Raw genomic sequence first — 19,572 nt, 5'->3', positions numbered from 1 at the left:
ATATAGAGGCTAGAGACTCCCCATTGATAAGTGTCAAGGAATATTGTATTGACAAGCATATGGCTTGTGGAGTGTTCTCCTTCCATAAGGAGTGATTGTATGGTGTTACCCTACCTTAAGCATTTTGATTAATAAAGATCTAAAGTTTATCTATTTCTATCTTGTTATTTCTTGGGTATATTTATATTTTTATATATTTTCAAGTCAGATCTATTACAAGTGGTATCAAAGCAGTTGCAAGAGAATGTCTACATGCTGAAGATGTTTTTCCCAGGTGAGGTTGTAGATGAGAATGTCATCAAAGAAAATGAGGACAAATGTTTGGAGATATGGTTTTAGTGGGAGATTCATGAGGCTTTGTAAAGTGAATGGGGAATTATAGAGACCAAATGGCATGACCAAGAATTCATAATGGCCTTCATGAGTTTGGAAAGTAGTCTTGGGAATGTCTACTTCTTTCATGCATATTTGGTGATAGCCAAAGTGAGGCACTGGCTAGATCGAGGGCTCACCTTTCTCTTGGATGGCTAGATGCACATGCATGGTACAAGTGGACTACTCTTTTGAGTAGATCTTATTATTTGTGTTCTTCTTATCCTTCAGGGACAAAACATGTTTAAGGGGAGTGGAATGTAGTGTATCTAGGGGGGATAGTATGGGGTACAGAGGGAGGAACCCAAGGGTATAATGTAATAATGGGATGGGCCATAGTTAATAAATAAAGTGGTTAACCCGCATCATGTAAGGGACCACAAGTAGTTAACAATAATATGATAAGCCCATTGTATTAGATATATGGTATTGAGAGAACCACGGTAATGCCCCATGGTATTGTATGTATGAATCGTATATGGGCTAGAGACTCCCCATTGAGAAGTGTCAAGGAATATTGTATTGACAGGCATATGGCTTTTGGAGTGTTCTCATCCCTTAAGGAGTGATTGTATGGAGTTACCCTACCTCAAGGTTTTTGATTAATAAAGATCTGAAGTTTATCTATTTCTATCTTGTTATTTCTTGGGTATATTTATATTTTTATATATTTTCAGCTCAGATCTATTACAGCTGTGCATGTCCTTTGTGTAGTGTTTTCCTAGCCGAGTTGGGACTGATCCCTTTCAACTTGGAACTCACCTTCACCTTCCTCTCCCTCCTAATTGTTGGAACCTCCCATACACATTCCTTGACTCTCTGCATCAATCACACCCTTTCTAGTAACAGAGTTATCTTGCTTCTGTGCGACATCATGGTCAAGGCATTACCTTATGACCCATTGCTGGGACTCCTACACCAAACGGTCTGAGGTATAATTGGGACTTATTACCAGCGAGATCCCCTTGACATGTTGGTGGGTACAACACCATCAAGATACTCCTAAGCTTGTTATTCATCACACCTGAAATCCTCTTGAGTGCTAGTGAATGCATGAGTTATTTGGTGAATCAAATTTCTCTTCACTCATTGTATCCTAACTAGTTTCATGTGTTTTCTATACTGCCATTCATTTTCACTTCCTTCAATGATCATGATGTTAGTGTAGTCTGTAAAGATGTACAAGGAAAGATTTTTTCATATTTATTGTGTGAGGGAGATGATTCTATTATTCAAAGAATTTGTAAAGTTGTTCAAAAATATATGTATTTGATATTTACTAACAAAGAATCTCATTTCATAATCAGTCCATTTGATCAAAATGCTTATTTTAGTAACTATCATTTAACTTATCATTTCCCATCATCATGTCTAATGACAATTTTTATAGGCCATTTTTTCAGATATGGTTAGTAGGCCTTCAATTAGATCAATCAACATCCTTTGACCCCTTTTCATCATCTTTGAACAAAGCCCTAAGCATGAATCATTCTAATCCTTGATTTTATGCTTGAAAGCACCTTGTTTCAATGATTTTAAGGACCAACACACCTTGATATCTTACTAGCTAGCGTTGACTACCAAGTTTCCCTAATCTGCACCTGCACTGATCACCGGCAGGTTGCTTAGTGTTGGGGGTGCGCTGATTTTATAAGTTTGGGAAAACAAAAAAGAATTATGAAGCTTCGTCTTCTAGAAGATTCGAGGATCTATTGTAACCATTTACCTCGGATAGGTCGCGAATCCTATCCTATCCTACCTTCGAGTTTTCATCCGCTATCCCTTGAGCTCATCCTCCCATCAAGAGTGGATATTAAGCTCAGATTGGTAAAAGAATAAAAATTCATGAACTACCTCCTTCACCTATATATTTACTGCCATCCATAGGTAAGGGGTTTCCTTTTGGAAAGTGATTCTACCCTTATGCTGTTGATGTGAGAGATAACATTCCATGCATATGGTGATTAGAGGTGCACTTTGTGTCAAGGAAAGGACAAGTCAACTTGGAGAAGCTCTTCTACAAGATCAACACCTATTTTTGGTTGCAACTCACTCCATTTCTATTAATGAAAAGAGTTCTTTTTTTTTCCTATATATGATTTTATGATTTCATATATTTCAATACCATGTTGATCTATTGAATAAAGTGATTAGATGATACTACATATATTATGTGAATCATTGGCTTGCGTTATCTGACTGTGCAGGTTTTAATTATAGTGACCAGAGCTAGGATTAGAGCATTCAAGCCACGGAAGAAGTGAAGCATACGAAAAATTCTAGGTAGGATTCATACGATTATATATTTACTTTAAGGAGACAATTAGTCCCTTTGTCTTTCTATTATTCTAGGTCAGTCCACTAGGCCTAGGGAAGATACTTTTGTCCACAGTCGTAGATTCTGCATAACAAATTGGTGACTCCACTATGGAATGGTGTATTCCCTTCGTGGTTTCATTGTCTATTGTGCTTGTCTTACCTCTTCTTCATATATTTACTACCCTATTCAGTTAAGAATAGACCTAAGAAAACATTTCATTGAGTCTCCATTGCAATCCATGTGTCGTAACTTTGCATCCCTAGACCAATTCTTCCTCTGGTCTTCTCATAGAGCCTTCTCTATGCCTATGTTGCATAGAAATGGTGCCTCCTTCGCACCTGCGTTGGCCCCTTTTCATGAACAAGTTTTCTTTTTTCTATATTTACTCTCTGATAAGCCTTTTTCTAGCTACTCTTCCTTGAGTCTTTGAGTTTCTTGTGGTCTCTATGAAGCCTTCATTTGGTTTTCTTTCATTTTAGTACATTTGGTAAGGATTTGTTTAAATATTTTCCTTTGTTCTTATGATTTAGGTAGTTTACAAACTAATTTTGTTTGATCATTGAATACTTAGATGAATTGGTGTTTTAGTCATCGTTCTAAAAATCTTGTTTGAATCAGTGATTAGAATTTGCATTTTAGTTTTCTTCATCTTTGAAAATTAAGTGACTTGGAAAGAAAAATCTTTGCATTTCCATTTAGGGCTTTGTGTGTTCATCAAAATTGGAACAATTGCATTTAAAAGCGAATTGCATCTTGCACATTTTTTGATGCATACTCTTTATCTCTTCCTTTCCTTAGAAAGATTTTTATTGAATGAAAAAGATTTCATTTCCTCATGCTAGTTTTCACTTTAGGATATTCAGGTGAAATTTGTGGTGAGCCCCAAAATTAAAACTTAATTGAAAATAAAAATAAAAATTTATTGAATCAACCTAAGGAGGTTTTGTATTATTAACACAAACATTTAAAGGTCTAGGCTAGAGACGTGTTCCGACGTCATTAGATGTAGGAGTTGTCATTGTTTCCCAGTGTTGTATCTTGGGGGTGAAATCACATTCCACATACATGAGTGTATAGGCTTTTTCTCCACATACCTTTGGGTATATTGGATGTTTGTCGATGATCACAAAGTATATGGGAACGCTCTCATCGAATGATTATGCATTAGATAACACTACTATAGATTACACTTCCATGTACTGTTTGGAATATTTTGGAGGTCCCCTATAGGTTGTTATCCTCGCCATAGGTAACCTAGTGAGCCACCTTGTGTATTGTGATACAACAAACACAAAATTTGGGGAGATTTCCTACACGCGTGCTAAGTCCTTGGTTCACCATGGTGTATATTGCAAGTCATGGTTTCTTGGTAATCCTTTATGCCTAGATTACCTCTTTTTTATTTATATTTTTATTAATTTCTAAAATTTATTATCCAGCGTGGAAGAACAAAATCCCCCACTCCTTCGTTCACACATAATGAAAATTGAACATCCCCTTCCACCAGAGGCTACCCGTAGACATCATTAGAAGCATAAGAAGACAAAAACTACCGAATTGAGAAATTCAGGAACTACTTCTTGTCCTCCTCCTAAATTTGATGAACCAAAATCATCTTTCCCTTTGAGTACTGAGTCTGAGATCACATCTATTCTTGTTGGTCAATCTGACACAATCGAAATAGAATTTCCTAAAACTTTATTGCCTAATGTTATTGAACCTAACTTTCCTGAGTTAGAAACATTACTTCCTGAGGTTGTTGAACCTCAGGAATTTTGGGACAGGGTCCCCAGGGATCAATTTTGTAATAGTTTTTGTTTTTTGTAAAGTCTCCGTATTTTGAGGAGTGAAACGCGAAGGTCATAAGAGTTAAAGGGGCTTTAGGAAGGTCAAAGCTCATTAGTTGGTTAATAAGTTAAGTTATTTTGTGACCCATCCATGGTTCGCGAACCATGGTATTGTAATGAAAAAAGCTATATAGAGGAGTCATAGCGAGTCATAGGAAGTAATCAATAATTGAAGATCTATGTATGGGCAAGTGATTTAAGGTAGAAGAGTCTGTTTTCTGTACTTAGGTGATGGGGAAGTCTCCTGGATCTGTGTGCACGGAGACCTTTGTAAGTCCGCAATTGAGTGCGCGGGCCCCTACAGCTGTGTGCATAGGGAATAAGGAGTCTCTAACAGAAGGATTAATCATAATAAGGATTATTTTGGAGAAATATCTGTGTATTTGAGACTTTATGTTTAATTTTTCATTTTCTGTGTATTCACTTTGATTTCTTTATTTATCTTAAGAATCACTTAATTGATGCATGAAGGTAGTAGATCTGTTATATTACTTGATGTTATGAATGTTTAAATAAATTTACACAGAGTGAGGAGGTATTTTCTATAAGTTATCTTAATTTCCACATTTTAAGGGTTAGGGTTCACAAAGGTCAGAATAAGACCCTAGAAGTAATAGAACCCCATCACAAAGACCTATGGATGCAAAAACCTAGTTATGTCATCCCCCAATACTACTTCAGGTGAGACTGCAGCCTATGCTACACGAGTCATTGCCGAAAGGGTCGACAATGTATGGTTTTGTTGGGTGGCACAACTAACTCTGAACTTAGGTCCAGAACCCCTCTATCCAACAAATGATTTCGTTGCTGGGACCAAGATCTATCTGAGAAATGTGGGATGTCTAATAAATGATTCCCAACTAAGAAGGAAGTCAAGAAGTGGATAGATCGGAAGCTACAAGAATTTATAGCCCAAGAAAATAGGAATTCATGCCTGTCGAAGGAAAATTGGTTGAATAGATATCTATATATAGATGCACATAAAAATTTCTTATGCTCTTTTCTGTGTGAATTACACTAGTGGCTATCTAAATTGGTCGACAATCAAGGTACATGGAAGTTGAACAATCCTATTCTGTGGACTCCAGAATTGGTTAGGCACTTGGAAGCATCAGACAAAAAGATCGCAAGGGTTGTCGATCACTGGATCGATAGAATTTTTGGAAGATTCATCATTGAGTTCATGATTGATACATCCATCATTTATAGCGACGTTGAATGATGGTTTTTCAAAGGAAAAAGAGGTAAGTATTTGAAGTCCCCAAAAACTTGGATTAAAATGCTATTGCATGAGAAAAGGGTTATGCCATTGAATTAATGTTTAGAAGAGATTTGACTGGAGCTAAGAGAAGTGGAAAGACGTTTAGAATAGATCTAGATTCAGATGTTGAGTATAGTCCTCTATTGGGAGTGTCTGACAATGACAAAGAAATTAGTGTTATGAGGACACCACTAGGTGCACTGCAGACAATAAAGGAGGGTATCATGGGGATACCACATCCATCCAGTCCACCTCCACCATCACCTCCGCCTCAGACAACTACACCTACACCTCCACCTCACATAACTACACCTACACCACTGCCTCCACCTCCACCTCAACTATTCAACATGGCCAACACTATGAAGATGCCCATATTTAGGGGTCTAGGCATAGAAGACCCTGAATAATTATGATTTGTAGCAGATGTTGTGTGTAAGTCACAACATATTACAAATGATGATTTGAAGAAAGTGCAACTGGTTACAACACTAGAAGATAGAGCACTGGGCTGGTATATTAAGTATTGTTCAGCTCATCCAAATGCAACACTTGAAGAAACTAAGAAAGCACTCAATAATGAATTTAAGAAGCCTAAGTCATAAGCCAATCAGTAATAGAGGTCAAAGAGATCCAGTAGAAGGTAAATGAGTCCATGTGGGACATTGATCAGAGGTTGAAATGTCTTCTCCAATAGGCTAATATGTAGATCACAGATGACCAGCACAAGGACTGGTACATTGATTTGCTATTGCCCCATTTGAGATTTCCCTTATCACATCAGAATATTGGGACGTAGGTTGAGGCATTAGAAATTGTTATGAAATTAGAGGCCTTACCATTTTAGGATATGAACCTGGGAGTGCAGTAGATTCAATCATAGCTGGCTAGCCCGCACATGCAGTTGCAAAGCCTCAAGAAGGGAAAAAATGTCCAAATAAGGTCCACGAGGAAGTATGGTGTTTGAAATGTAAGGGCTAGGGCCATGACTAGGATCATTTCCCATTGTACCAGAAATATCTAGTTAGAGGGGGTCCTGTCCCCTTAAAACCCAAAAACACCGCTAGTCCAAGTTCAGGAGTCATACCATGGTGTGCTATTTGTCAGATTACAGGAAAACAAACTACGGATAATTGTCACTTGCTACGAAAGCTTGTGAAAACACCCCAATAGTTGTTCTGTAATTTTTGTAAGTCTGTATGTCATGACGATCACAATTTCCAGAGTTACGAACTGATGGTGGATAGAACACTAACATATAGAGTACATATCTCAACTTGATCCTGAGGCTCATCCTCAGGATCAAGCTACAACTATAGTGCCCGAAGGGTTTCAAGGATGAGGAAGAGGAGGAGGAGGAGGCCCGGGAAGAGGTTGTGGCCAAATCATTTGCTACAATTGTGGAGAGCTAGGTCACTTTGCGCGATATTTCCAGAATCCAATGCACCCCTCATGTCAATATTGTCACCAGTTTGATCATCTCATAGAAGATTTCCCTATGCTCATCACCAATATGCAAGAAAATAGCACTCAAATTCAGCATCCTACCCAGAATATCCAGATGATGAGATCTGAACTGCATGAAGAGGGTCCTAGTGTTAATATTGTCACGTGAAGTGGCATAGCTACCAGGGAAGATAAAGGTAAGCAACCAGAGGAAAATGTATGGGTTCGTAAGGTCATTGATAAGGAGACTGGTTTCTATGTAAATAAGGTAAAGTAAGTGTTTATGGAAGCAAAAAGGAGCTTCGTGGATATAAGAGATTCTACATCAAGGACTCAAGAATTGATAGACAACTACACTGGCAAGAATAAACTAGTGTCGGAGCAACATGTGATACTTAAGATGGGAAAAAGTAAGAAAAGGAATAGTTGCGAAATAAGGTTGATTTCACAAATAGGAGAATTTGAAATGGACTAGGTAATTATTTACATAGGGTCTGATGCAAATGTTCTACCAAAGAAAACTTGGGAAAGAATGGGAAGACCAGCACTACAGTGGTCCCCAATCTAACTAAGGATGATGTATCAACAAAATATTATTCCTATGGGGCACCTACATGGAGTGACTATGGATATTGAAGGGGCACGTGCCATAACTAATCTTGAGCTAATCAAAATAGTTGACAATAGTAACCCATATCTAGCTCTACTTGGAATTTATTGGGAATTTGATATGAACACAATCATCAACCTAGAGAAGCACACTATGACATTTGAAAAGAAAGAACTAAGGGTTATTATGCCATTGGATCTAGCCAAAGGTGTGTGATATACTGAACCAGTCCATGATTATGAGGATGATGATGATATTGAGCAGATCTATAAGATGACTGCGTGAGATGAAGATTGGATCAACCCTACGGTGGATGGCCGAATTACGTGGGAGAAGGATAGCTCATGTTGTTGAGTCTTGGAAAAGGTATGAATATATTATTTATTTTATTATCCTTTTCCTTAATTATATCCCTTCTACACGCTAAAGTGTTAATATATCAGGAGATTATGGTAAAAATAAGGAAATTATCTATCATCACGATTTAGCTAATTATTACCACTCTTCATGCAGGAAAATGACAAAATGGAACAACTGTTGTTCCCAAGCTAGGAAACAGTGTACATGTAGCAAGCCAAGTATGAAGCACACAGTTATGGATAATAACAAAGAAGATCACAGTATCAGTGCAAGACAGAAAGTTAACTGAAGATGGAAGATTGTGTGAATCCCTCAGGATCACTGTTACTACTTCACCCTTCTTATCGCTTGGCCATTATAAAAGGAAGCGATTATAAAGAAAACACAATTGGAGATTATTCAGAAATCACTATTGTATTTTTACTTTGATCATTGACTCCCATTGTTGAAACAAAGTACGAACTGGCTGTAACTATTTCACAAATGATTAATATATAATATAGTTGATGTTCGTTCTCATATATTGAAGCACTACCAGCAGTGATCACTAGTGGCTAAGGGCCCGGCCCTGGTGGATTCACTTGCTGTTCTTGTACCATTATTTTATGATCTTTACCATGTGATGGTTTGTTTTCATTTCTAGCTATTATAGTTGAATCACTTTACTGTTTTGTATTTCCAGAATTAATGAATTGATCTGTTTTATATGCTGTAATTGAATCACATTGTTGTTCATCTCCCTCATAACAAGATCACTGCTTTTCGCAAGTATATTGTTGTGCTGTTCATTTCATTTACGGAGCTTTGCTGTTCATTTTAGTAACCTAGCTTTGCTAATTGCAGTTACATAAGTTTTGCTGTTCATTTCTATTATATAGCATTGCTTCTCATTTACTTTCTACAATCATTTAGGTTTTCCTTTCAGTATTCTTGCAGTTAGAATAATTATCTCATTTCGATTAGCTGCAGTAGCACGATTGATTTAATTCATTGTCATTTCCAATTGGTTATTTAGTGTAGTGTGTGTGAGATCAACAAATATAAAGAACATTAGCTATTACTGTCAAAGCTCTCAGATTGAGCATCTTATTTATGCTTTATTTAGTTTATATCGGTTAAACAAGGAATGAGTTATTGCTATTGTATCCTTAACTGATAATTGTTGTTACTTTGTTGAATAAATGATCTAGTTTCAAAGCATTGAGTTTCCCTTAGTTGCAAGTGAGTTTTATTTAAAGCATCTGTTTACTCTTGTATTTGAAAGCACTATACTACAATTTAGATACATTAGTCTTGAGTAGATAGCCGCCACAAACTGTCTACACTCTTGAAATAGAAAATCTTACTTGGATTGATAATTAATGTGAAGGTAATTAGGAGTTAAAAAGACACCTTTTATCACTCAACATTTTGGCACCGTTACCGGGGAGAGTGTTGCCATTTCTAAGGAGTAGTGTGCATATGATGAGTGCCTATTAGGAGAGAATTGGGTATTAAAAACGGAAGGTAAGAACCTACGTACGGAGCATGTAAAAGCCCTGCTCCCCTGTCCACTTTCCAGTAGAATTGTTAATAACTTAGGGTAGAAATGGATATTTGAGTTGTGTGTATGACTGAGCAGAAAAAAATTGAAAATAATCCAAAACTACTGCTCAAATGTGACAAAGCTAAGGGACTGGTGACCTTTGGTCGATCAACCTTCATAGACGAAATCATTAAAAAAGCTGAATCTCAGCCATCAGTAGGTCCTAGAAAAGTTACTTCTAGGAAACCTACTGGCTCCCTTTAGGCCATAGACTCACCATCTGTAGCCTTTGCTGAGGTCCATAGCAAAACAGAAGAGACTGAGCAGAATTATCAAGAAATTGAAAATTCTCGCCCAATTTCTTTACAATAAGGGAATTCTAGTAATCTTCATGAAGGAGGAGGAGAAACCGGGGAAACAGAGGAGCTAAGATCCCATTCAGAAATAATTCACCCAGAAATATTTAACACCCCAGATAAGGGAAGTGCTATTAAATTCATCTAGATAGAAGCAGGGGAATCAGAAGAGCCAAAATCCCCCTAGGCAGTAGTTCAGCAAGGAACACTCAATATCCCAAACAAAGGGAGTGTTGTTAAAATCATTGCCACCCCTTCTAGTCATCCTAGAAATAACTATATAAAGATCCCAGAAGGGTATTGGCACATATTTTATCAAATGGCCAATAACCAGCAAGTACCTCAGAACTCAACCTTGCAATATCCCATCGTTGACATAGCGATCAACGCACCTATGAAAGCCATCCCTCTCCAAAACAGTCCTACCTTTCATGGGTTGACATCAAAGGATCCAGATGCATTGTTGTTTGAGTTTGATGTACTGTTTCGGGGGTATGATTATACAACCGATCCCCAAAAATTAAAATTGTTTCCCCCCACATTGAAAGGAGTAGCCCTGCGTTGGTTTATGGGATTGGGTGGAGGAACAATAAATGATTGGGAACAAATGAAAGGTGCCTTCCTAAAAAAGTATCAGGACTATTATAGGTCCAGAGAGTTGAAAGATGAAATATTTCAAATGGTAGCAAGACCAAGTGAGACATTCGAAGCATATTTGCAATGATTTCAGTATAACCTCCAGTGGTCTCCCTATGCAACTTTGCCTTTACCTGATCAGGTGCTGAAAAATACACGAATTAAGGGGATGAAAGAACAATGGGTAGAAATGTTAAATATTATGGGTAAAGGAGACATATATCAAGAAAATTTTGCTGACATCATTAATTTGTGTATTAGGTGTTCAAGTGTAGCACAAGATTGAAGTCAGCAGAATGCGACATCATCACACATGATAACAAAACTTCTGGTGGAGGTATAACTCACACAGAAATTGGCAATCTATTAGAAGATTTCAAAACTGATATTCTAGGGACTTTGACAATGCAACTGGACATTATGCAAGCCAAACAAAAGCAAGCAAAAGCAAAACAAAACTTGGTGATATTCTGTCCTAGATGCAGAAATAAGCATAGCCACAAAGAGTGCCCACTGGATACGGTCCAAGTCTGTGTCATCTGTATGAAAGATCACACAACAAAATGTTGCCCATCACTCCCACAATTAAAAGAAGTTTATAAAGAAGTGGAAGAAGAAATAGAACTGGTATACCTGATGAATCAGCACCGCTAGTGGCAAGCACGACCAACAGGTATCTCCAGTGACCCATCGTCTTCTTTTCAACCTACTCAGTATAGTGCTTAACAATACCCGGGAACCATGTGGCAAACTGGTCATAGCAACCATTCCCTATGCCACCCTAGCCCAGCCAACCAAATCAAAATAATAACTAGCGAAATTCCTCTTACTTCCCACTGTTTTGGCAAAATAATGCTTATCAATCCCAATGGCCACCATCAACTTCACAAAATCAAAACTGACAGTCAAAATGGCAGAGACCTACAAATCAACCAGTTGGAACAATCCCCCTACCTTAACCCACACTACCAGCACCTTACACATTGCAACATAGCCCCCAGATCAACTTAAGACCGCACCTGCTAGTCCAACCCAACCCGAACCCCAACAACAGACCGGTTCAATCTGTGCAAATTATCGAAGGACTAGAACCAGAAACTGAGTTAAGGGAGTGCAATGACCTTCAATTAAGATCTGGATGGATAATAGAAATAGAGGGGGATAAATGTTCAAATTGAAAATCCATTACCAGTAAAACACATACTACAAGAAGAGAACATGGTTAGACATAAAACTCATGATCAAGAAAACACCTCTTCTCCACCATTCCCACAGAGACTAAATCATACCTCGCCCAATTGAACATCCTGATTTTGATCTCCTGGGAGAATTGAAAAATTTGTACATAAAAATACCACTCCTCCAGGCTATTCAAGACATCCCTATTTACGCAAAAACCATTAAGGAGTTTATAAAAAAGCCAAAGAGGAAACTAAAAACAAATCCAACTGTCCATGTAGTCGGTACCTTATCTGATTTACTATCAAGAAAAGAATCACCTGTAAAATATCAAGACCCGAGAAATCCTATAGTCACGGTGAAAATCAATGGATGTTCCTTCCCCAATGCCTTAGTTGATTTAGGAGCAACAATCAATATTCTTACAATCACAACTTGCCAAAAGCTTGGCATTACATCATTGGACCCAACCACAACCTTGTTGGAATTGGTTGATCAATCAATAGTTAAACCAGAAGGCACATTACATGATGTAATGGTGTTTGTAGACTCCTGGGAATACCTTGCAGACTTCTTGATCATCAATCCCAGAATTTGACTTGATGGACATCCTTTGATTTTAGGTAGACCTTGGCTAGCAACTGCTGATTCTTACATTAGCTGTCGGACAGGTAGCATGACTATAGTGAGAGGAAGCAATATAAAGAATTTAGCCTTATATACTCCAACTCAGCCAAGTTTAACAATAATCTAAACCAGAAAACAACCTATATCATACCTCATTGAAAACATTATATCACCACTAACCATAGAAGATGCTATCGAGTTTAAAGATCAAACAGAAGATGACATCATTAACACCTACATTAACTAGCCAGAAGCCGAATCCCATTTAAAATGTCACATGATCGAAGAAACATTTGATAGTGAGATAGAAGAAGATCCCCTAAAAGCTCCTAATGATCAATCAATACCAACCACCTCTATTTATAACAACAAAACCATAGAAATTGAACTAGGAAAAAATTTGAATATCAATAAAAACTTGACTGCTGACCAAGAACAGAGACTTGTCCAACTCTTGAGAAAATATAAATAGGCCTTTGCATGGGACTATCCGGACATGAAAGGAATTGATCCCCTAATTATACACACACCACATTTATACAGAAAAGGATGTTAGACCCATTCGCCAACCCCAATGGAGATTAAATCCCCATCTTAAAGATATTGTGAATGATGAACTACAAAAACTTCTAGATGTAAACTTTATTTATCCAATATCTGATAGCAAATGGGTGTCTCCATTAGTAGTGGTGCCGAAAAAGAATGGAAAGTGGTGGATATGTGTCGACTATAGAGAACTTAATAAAGCCACCCAGAAAGACCATTTCACCCTACCATTCATTGACCAGGTCTTGAATAATTTGGCAGGAAAGAAATTCTTTTCTTTCCTAGATGGCTTCAGTGGATACAATCAAATTCAGATTTCCCTTGAAGATCAAGATAAGACCACCTTTACCTGTCCTTAGGGAACATTTTCCTACAGAGTCTTACCCTTTGGGTTGTGTAATGCACCTGCCACATTTCAGAGGGTTGTCCTCAATTTTTTTTAGATTTAATAAATGAAGGGCTTGAAGTTTATAAGGATGACTTCACACCTTATGGAGATGATTTCGAGCCAGCATTACAAGTATTAGAAAAAGTGTTGCAAAGATGCATTGACACCAGGCTCTATTTAAGCCATGAAAAATGTCATATGATGATGACCGAGGGACTCATCTTGGGACATTACATCTCAGCAGTTGGAATACAGGTAGATCCAGCTAAAATTTAGATAATTCTATTAATACCTACCCCTACCACACAAACAAAGGTACGCAATTTTTTGGGATTTTCTGGTTACTATAGAAGATTTAAAAAGATTTTTTTTGAGATTGCTACACCATTATATGTTCTAACAGGAAAAACTAATTTCATCTGGACAGATAAATGTGGCAGTGCTTTTGAGGATTTAAAAAGGCTTGTATCAACAACCCTAGTGTTAAGGGGCTCAAATTGGAATTTTCCATTCCAGATTTCATCTGATGCTTTAGACACAGCAATTGGAGCAGTTCTCAGCCAGGAAGAAGATAAAAAACCTTATGCAATATATTATATCAGCAAAAATCTATCTCCTGCTGAATTAAATTATATTCTGACTGAAAAAGAATTTTTAGCTGTAATATATGTTGTTAATAAACTTCGACATTATATAACTGGATATTCTATAGTTTTATATAAAAATCACTCTACCATTAAATATCTAGCAAATAAACCTATTACAAATGGAAGAGTGACAAGATGGTTGATTCTTTTGCAGGAATTTGACATCACAATTAAGGATCGACCTGGAAAAGAAAACCTTGTAGCTGAATTTCTCTCACAAATGCCAAAGCCAGTTGACTCAGCAGCAGTTGAGAATCAATTTCCTGATGAACATTTATTTTCTATTACTGTCAGAACACCATGGTATGCAGATTTTGCAAATTATTTGGTAGCAGGAAAATTACCCAAGCACCTGATTCCTAATGAAAGAAAACAAATAGTGCAGCGCAATACTCGATTCTCTTGGATCGGGGGTTATTTATTCCATACAGGAGCACATATGCACATTAGAAGATGCATTTGGGAAGATGAAGTGTTTGACAATCTAAAATCATGCCATGATGGGCCATGCGGTGGACATTTTTCTGACCGTAAAAACGGTCACAAAGTCTTACAAACAGGTTACTATTGGCTGACTATCTTTAAAGATGCTAAAAAGTTTGTTCAAGCTTGTGATAGCTGCTAGAGGGTGGGACACCGTAGATAATTTGATGAGATGCCTCTGAACTCGCAATTAGTAATCGAGCCTTTTGAGTGATGGGGGCTAGACTTTATTGGCCCTATTAACCCATCATCTAATCAAAAAACATACATATTGGTTGCAACAGAATATGTTACTTAATGGGTTGAGGAAGAGGCGCTACCAAGAGCTACTGAGGATTCAATGATACAGTTTATTTTCCAGCTATTTGAGCGATATGGTCTGCTGAGGGACATAAGTAGAGATGGGGGACCGCAATTCGTAGGCAACAAGATTGCTACAACATTGAGAAATTATCATATCCTCCACAAAATTACAACTCCATACCACCCTCAGGCAAATGGCCAAGTAGAAAGTACTAATAAGGTAATTGAGGCAATACTTACAAAGGCAGTTACATCATAAAGATGTGACTGGGCTTCCAGATTTCCAGAAGCCTTGTGGGCATACTACACAACATGGAGAAATACCACCGGATATTCACCATATCAATTAGTGTTTGGTAAAGAACCTATCTTCTCAATCGAATTCGAAATTGAAACATTAAGAATAGCTTAGGAGGTGGGTTTGAATTTAAATTAAGCTTAGACCAATAGATTATAGCAAATCGTTGAATTAGATGAAATCAGATTATCAGCCCTTCAGCACACTGCATTGATCCAACAGCAAAGGGCGAAATGACATGATGCCCTTATAAAGAAAAATATCTTCCACGAAGGAGATTGGGCACTCCTATATGATTCTAGGTTTCATGATTTCCTCGGAAAACTCTAGACCAGATGGTTGGGACCTTATGAGATACAAAAAGTGCAAGATAATGGCACCATTACATTAGCAACCATTGATGGATCTGGCTATTCTTTTAAAGCGAATGGTCATCGAGTGCGACTTTATCATAAACCGCTTACCAGGGAGTCCTTTTACCAGTAGTTACAGGAAGATTACACAATGCAAATTCTCGCTGAGGAGGGTAATCCATCTCCAGCATCCATCCAGTAAATAATTCATTTCTTTTGAATTCTGTATATAAACCTTTCTTTTTATTTAAATTTGCTTGTATAAACTGTAAATAAACTCTTGTTTTCTTTCGCTGTTCCATTTAGAAGAACATCTGTTTTTCCTCTTAAAGAACAATAGCCATTCCTCTAAAGGAACATCAATTTTGTGTACAGATTGATCGTGCTGTTCCATTTAAGGAACAACTACTGTTCCTCTTAAGGAATCGCAGTCGTTCCATTTAAGGAACAATAGTCTTTTTGTATAGCTGATTTTCATGTTGTTCCATTTAAGGAACAGTTGATGTTCCTCTTAAGGAACAGCAGCCATTCCATTTAAGGAACAACAGTTTTCTGTGTGTTTGATTTTCATTCTGTTCTGTTTAAGGAACAGTTGTTGTTCCTCCTAAGGAACAAGAACAACTACTATTCCATTTATGGAACAACTGTTCCATTTATATATGATTTTCATTCTATTCCATTTAAGGAACAACTATTGTTCCTCTTAAGGAACAATAAGCGTTCCATTTAAGGAATAGCAGTGTTTTGTTCAATTGATTTTCGTGTTGTTCCGTCTAAGGAACAACTGTTGTTCTTCCTAAGGAAAAGCTGCTATTCCTCCTAAGGAACAACTGCTATTCCATTTACGGAACAATCATCCCCTGTATAGGCGATCTTTTTGTTGTTCCATTTAAAGAACAACTATTGTTCCTCTAAAGGAACAACAGTTGTTCCATTTAAGGAACAACTATTTTGCAAGTTTGTATTTTTTTGTTGTTCCATTTAATGAACATTTGTTGTTCCTCTTCAAGAAAAGTAGCTGTTCCATTTAAGGAACAACAGTTTTGCATGTTTCTTTTGCTATTCCATTTAAGGAATAGAAGCTCCGCGTGTGTGTTTTTTTGTTGTTCCTCTTAAGGAACAACTATCATTCCTCTTAAGGAACAACAACTGTTCCATTTAAGGAACAACAGTTCCGTGTGCCTATCTGTTTCACTGCTCCTCTTAAGGAACAACTGTTGTTCCCTCTAAGGAACAACAACTGTTCCATTTAAGGAACAACAGTTCCGTGTGTATATCCTTTTGGTTGTTCCATTTAAGGAAAAATTATTGTTCCTCTTAAGGAACAATAGCCGTTCCATTTAAGGAATAATAGATTTGTGTGTTGTTATTTTTAACGAACATAAATCTTGTGTGTTTTTATTTCTACTATTCCATTTAAGGAACAACTGTTGTTCCTCTTAAGGAACAACAGCCGTTCCATTTAAGGAACAACAGTTCAGTTTACATTTGCTTTCGTTGTTCCGTTTAAGGAATAATTGCTATTCCCTTTAAAGGAACAACATCTGTTCCATCTAAGGAACAACAATTCGATATGTGAGTGCTTTACGCTATTCCATTTAAGGAACAATTGTTGTTCCTCATAAGGAACAACTGTCGTTCCTTCTAAGGAACAACAGTTTCGTCATGATTTTCTTTTTGTTGTTCCTTCTAAGGAACAATAGTTCCACTTTGAATTGTTTTAATGTTGTTCCTCCGAAGGATCAACACTTCCACTTGCATCCATTTTTTCTGTTGTTCCTCTTAAGGAACAATAGTTTCATGTGCAATTTTTCTCTTTCTGATGTTCCTTCTAAGGAACAATAGTTTTGTGTGCCACTTGCCTTTTCTTTGATGTTCCTCCTAAGGAACATTGCGATTTCTTTTTAGGAACAACACCCTTTTTTTTTCTGTGTTCATTTTTGTTGTTCCTCCTAAAGAACGACACTCTTTTTGAGAAGTTTTTCATGTGAATGATCCTTTGAAGGCAAGAATACAAACATATATCCAAGCATACAAAATTTAAAGGTTATTGGAATAAGTAAATCAAATAGAAATTATCATCTTTAAATGAGATTGCTTTGTATTGATTAGAAATGGGGAGGACACAACTATCTATATCACTTTGCTATCCTTATTTTCACTATAACCCAAATTGATTGATTACTTGTACCATGTTGGTTCTTCTCTAATTTTCATAATTCTCTTTGCTTATTATCATTGAATAAGAATAAGGGCATATTTTCTTCTATTGATATGTTCAGACTTCTTCCACCATCCCTACTCTTAAGAAGTGTTGAGCCATTCTCTATATATAAGTAGGAAGTGTTATATTAAAGAAAAGAAAAAAAGAAGGAAAGAAAAATATATATGTTTACTAACAATTCTATGATTTGTCAGATGGAGGATAGGGGGTCTCATCATGAGCCAGCCTACCATGAACATAAGGAAGCAGTGAAGTGGAATTCCCATTATGGCCACCACACTAGGGATATGATCCAATGGACACATCAGAAAAATAAAAGTCCTTGGAACAGGAGGTCTCATCATGAGCCGGCCTACCCACCTTTCACTCCTTCCTAGTGAATGGCATTTTGATCCATCTGGTTACCAAGCCAGCACAATGGCCTCCATTCTAACAGCACAAGGCACTTTCCTCAGTATAAATAAAGGATCATGGTTCCAAAGGGTGAAAAGACAACTCCGTTAAGGTTATAAACACTTGTGGGCAACCGAGCTCTACTGATGGTATTGGAGTCCTATTTTTCAAACATCAATAGTAATCGTAAACCCTTTTCTTATTTCTTTATCTTTACTTCAAAGTGATTATATTTCCAATTCCTTTTGAACCCTTATGCATGAAATATCCTTTAAAAAGTCAATCATAATGGTTTAAGTGAAATATTGACTGCATAGCATCTTAGCTACGTGGGATGTCCTTTCCTGTTTTTCAAATCACTTCATGGTATTTCTATATTTATTTGTAATTCTCATACTATGCATCAATTTCAACAACTTGATATTTTTGTGATCTTGTCATTATTATGCACAACTTGCCATTTTTAGCATAGTACAACTGCTGTCAGTACATCGTTCCTCCATTTAACCGATCAAAGGAGACCTATCATTTTTCAGGGGGACGCGGGTGACTTCCAAAACACTTTTTCATACATGTCAGTCTTTTATTTGGTAGTACCAAGCCACATGATATCCCATAATAGCAAGTTTTTAATGGTATTCATGTTAAAAAAGTATTATCCGAATTTAACAACTTGCTGTTCCATTGCTAGTTCTGTGTATTGCTGGTTATCTGTGTTAAGCTAATAGTGTAGAATTTGGACAGAATGGGAGGATGATCAGTGTGTAGGGAACCACATATATTACCACTTTCTGACACTGCCCGAGAAATTTTAGCACAGGCCGATTGGATCGCATATTTTACACAACTACAACAATCCAATGAGACCGTGGCTATCGAATTTTTACAGAATTTGCAGGATGATCATTCTATAATTAGAGGAAGGAGAATAATAGTAATGGATGCAGTAATAGCCGAGGTATCTGGATTACCAACAGTTGGACCCATATGGACACATAAAAAGTTGAGGCTACAAGACGCCATTGCTACCTTTCGAGATGAGGCACAGACCCTGATTGTCAAAGGAAAAGGAGTTCAACCTTCATCTTTAGGAGAACCATGGACAGAGCTAGCCAGAATCATCTAGAGCTATATCACATGTGACAAAAGAAGGGATGTGGTAAGGTCACACCACCTTAAATTATTAGCTATTCTAAAACAAAAATGCTCTGTAAACCTGCCCGCATATTTGAATTTCTTATTACATGATGCTGCTCAGAGCATATAGAAATCTCGGCATATAAAAACTATTGTAAGTCATTATTGTTTAATTAAGTTGATAGTAAGCTATAACCTTACCCAACAATAGACCAATTGGGAGGAATTAGTGTTTACTATGGGGGGGGGGGGGGGTTAGCC

This window comes from Pinus tabuliformis, chromosome 7 (genome assembly GCF_031772625.1).
Source record: "Pinus tabuliformis cultivar Carrire ecotype Pingquan chromosome 7, CPIR1, whole genome shotgun sequence".
Taxonomy (NCBI): Eukaryota; Viridiplantae; Streptophyta; class Pinopsida; order Pinales; family Pinaceae; genus Pinus; species Pinus tabuliformis.
The sequence above is the reverse complement of the archived record's forward strand: the minus strand, read 5'-3'. Positions refer to the sequence as shown.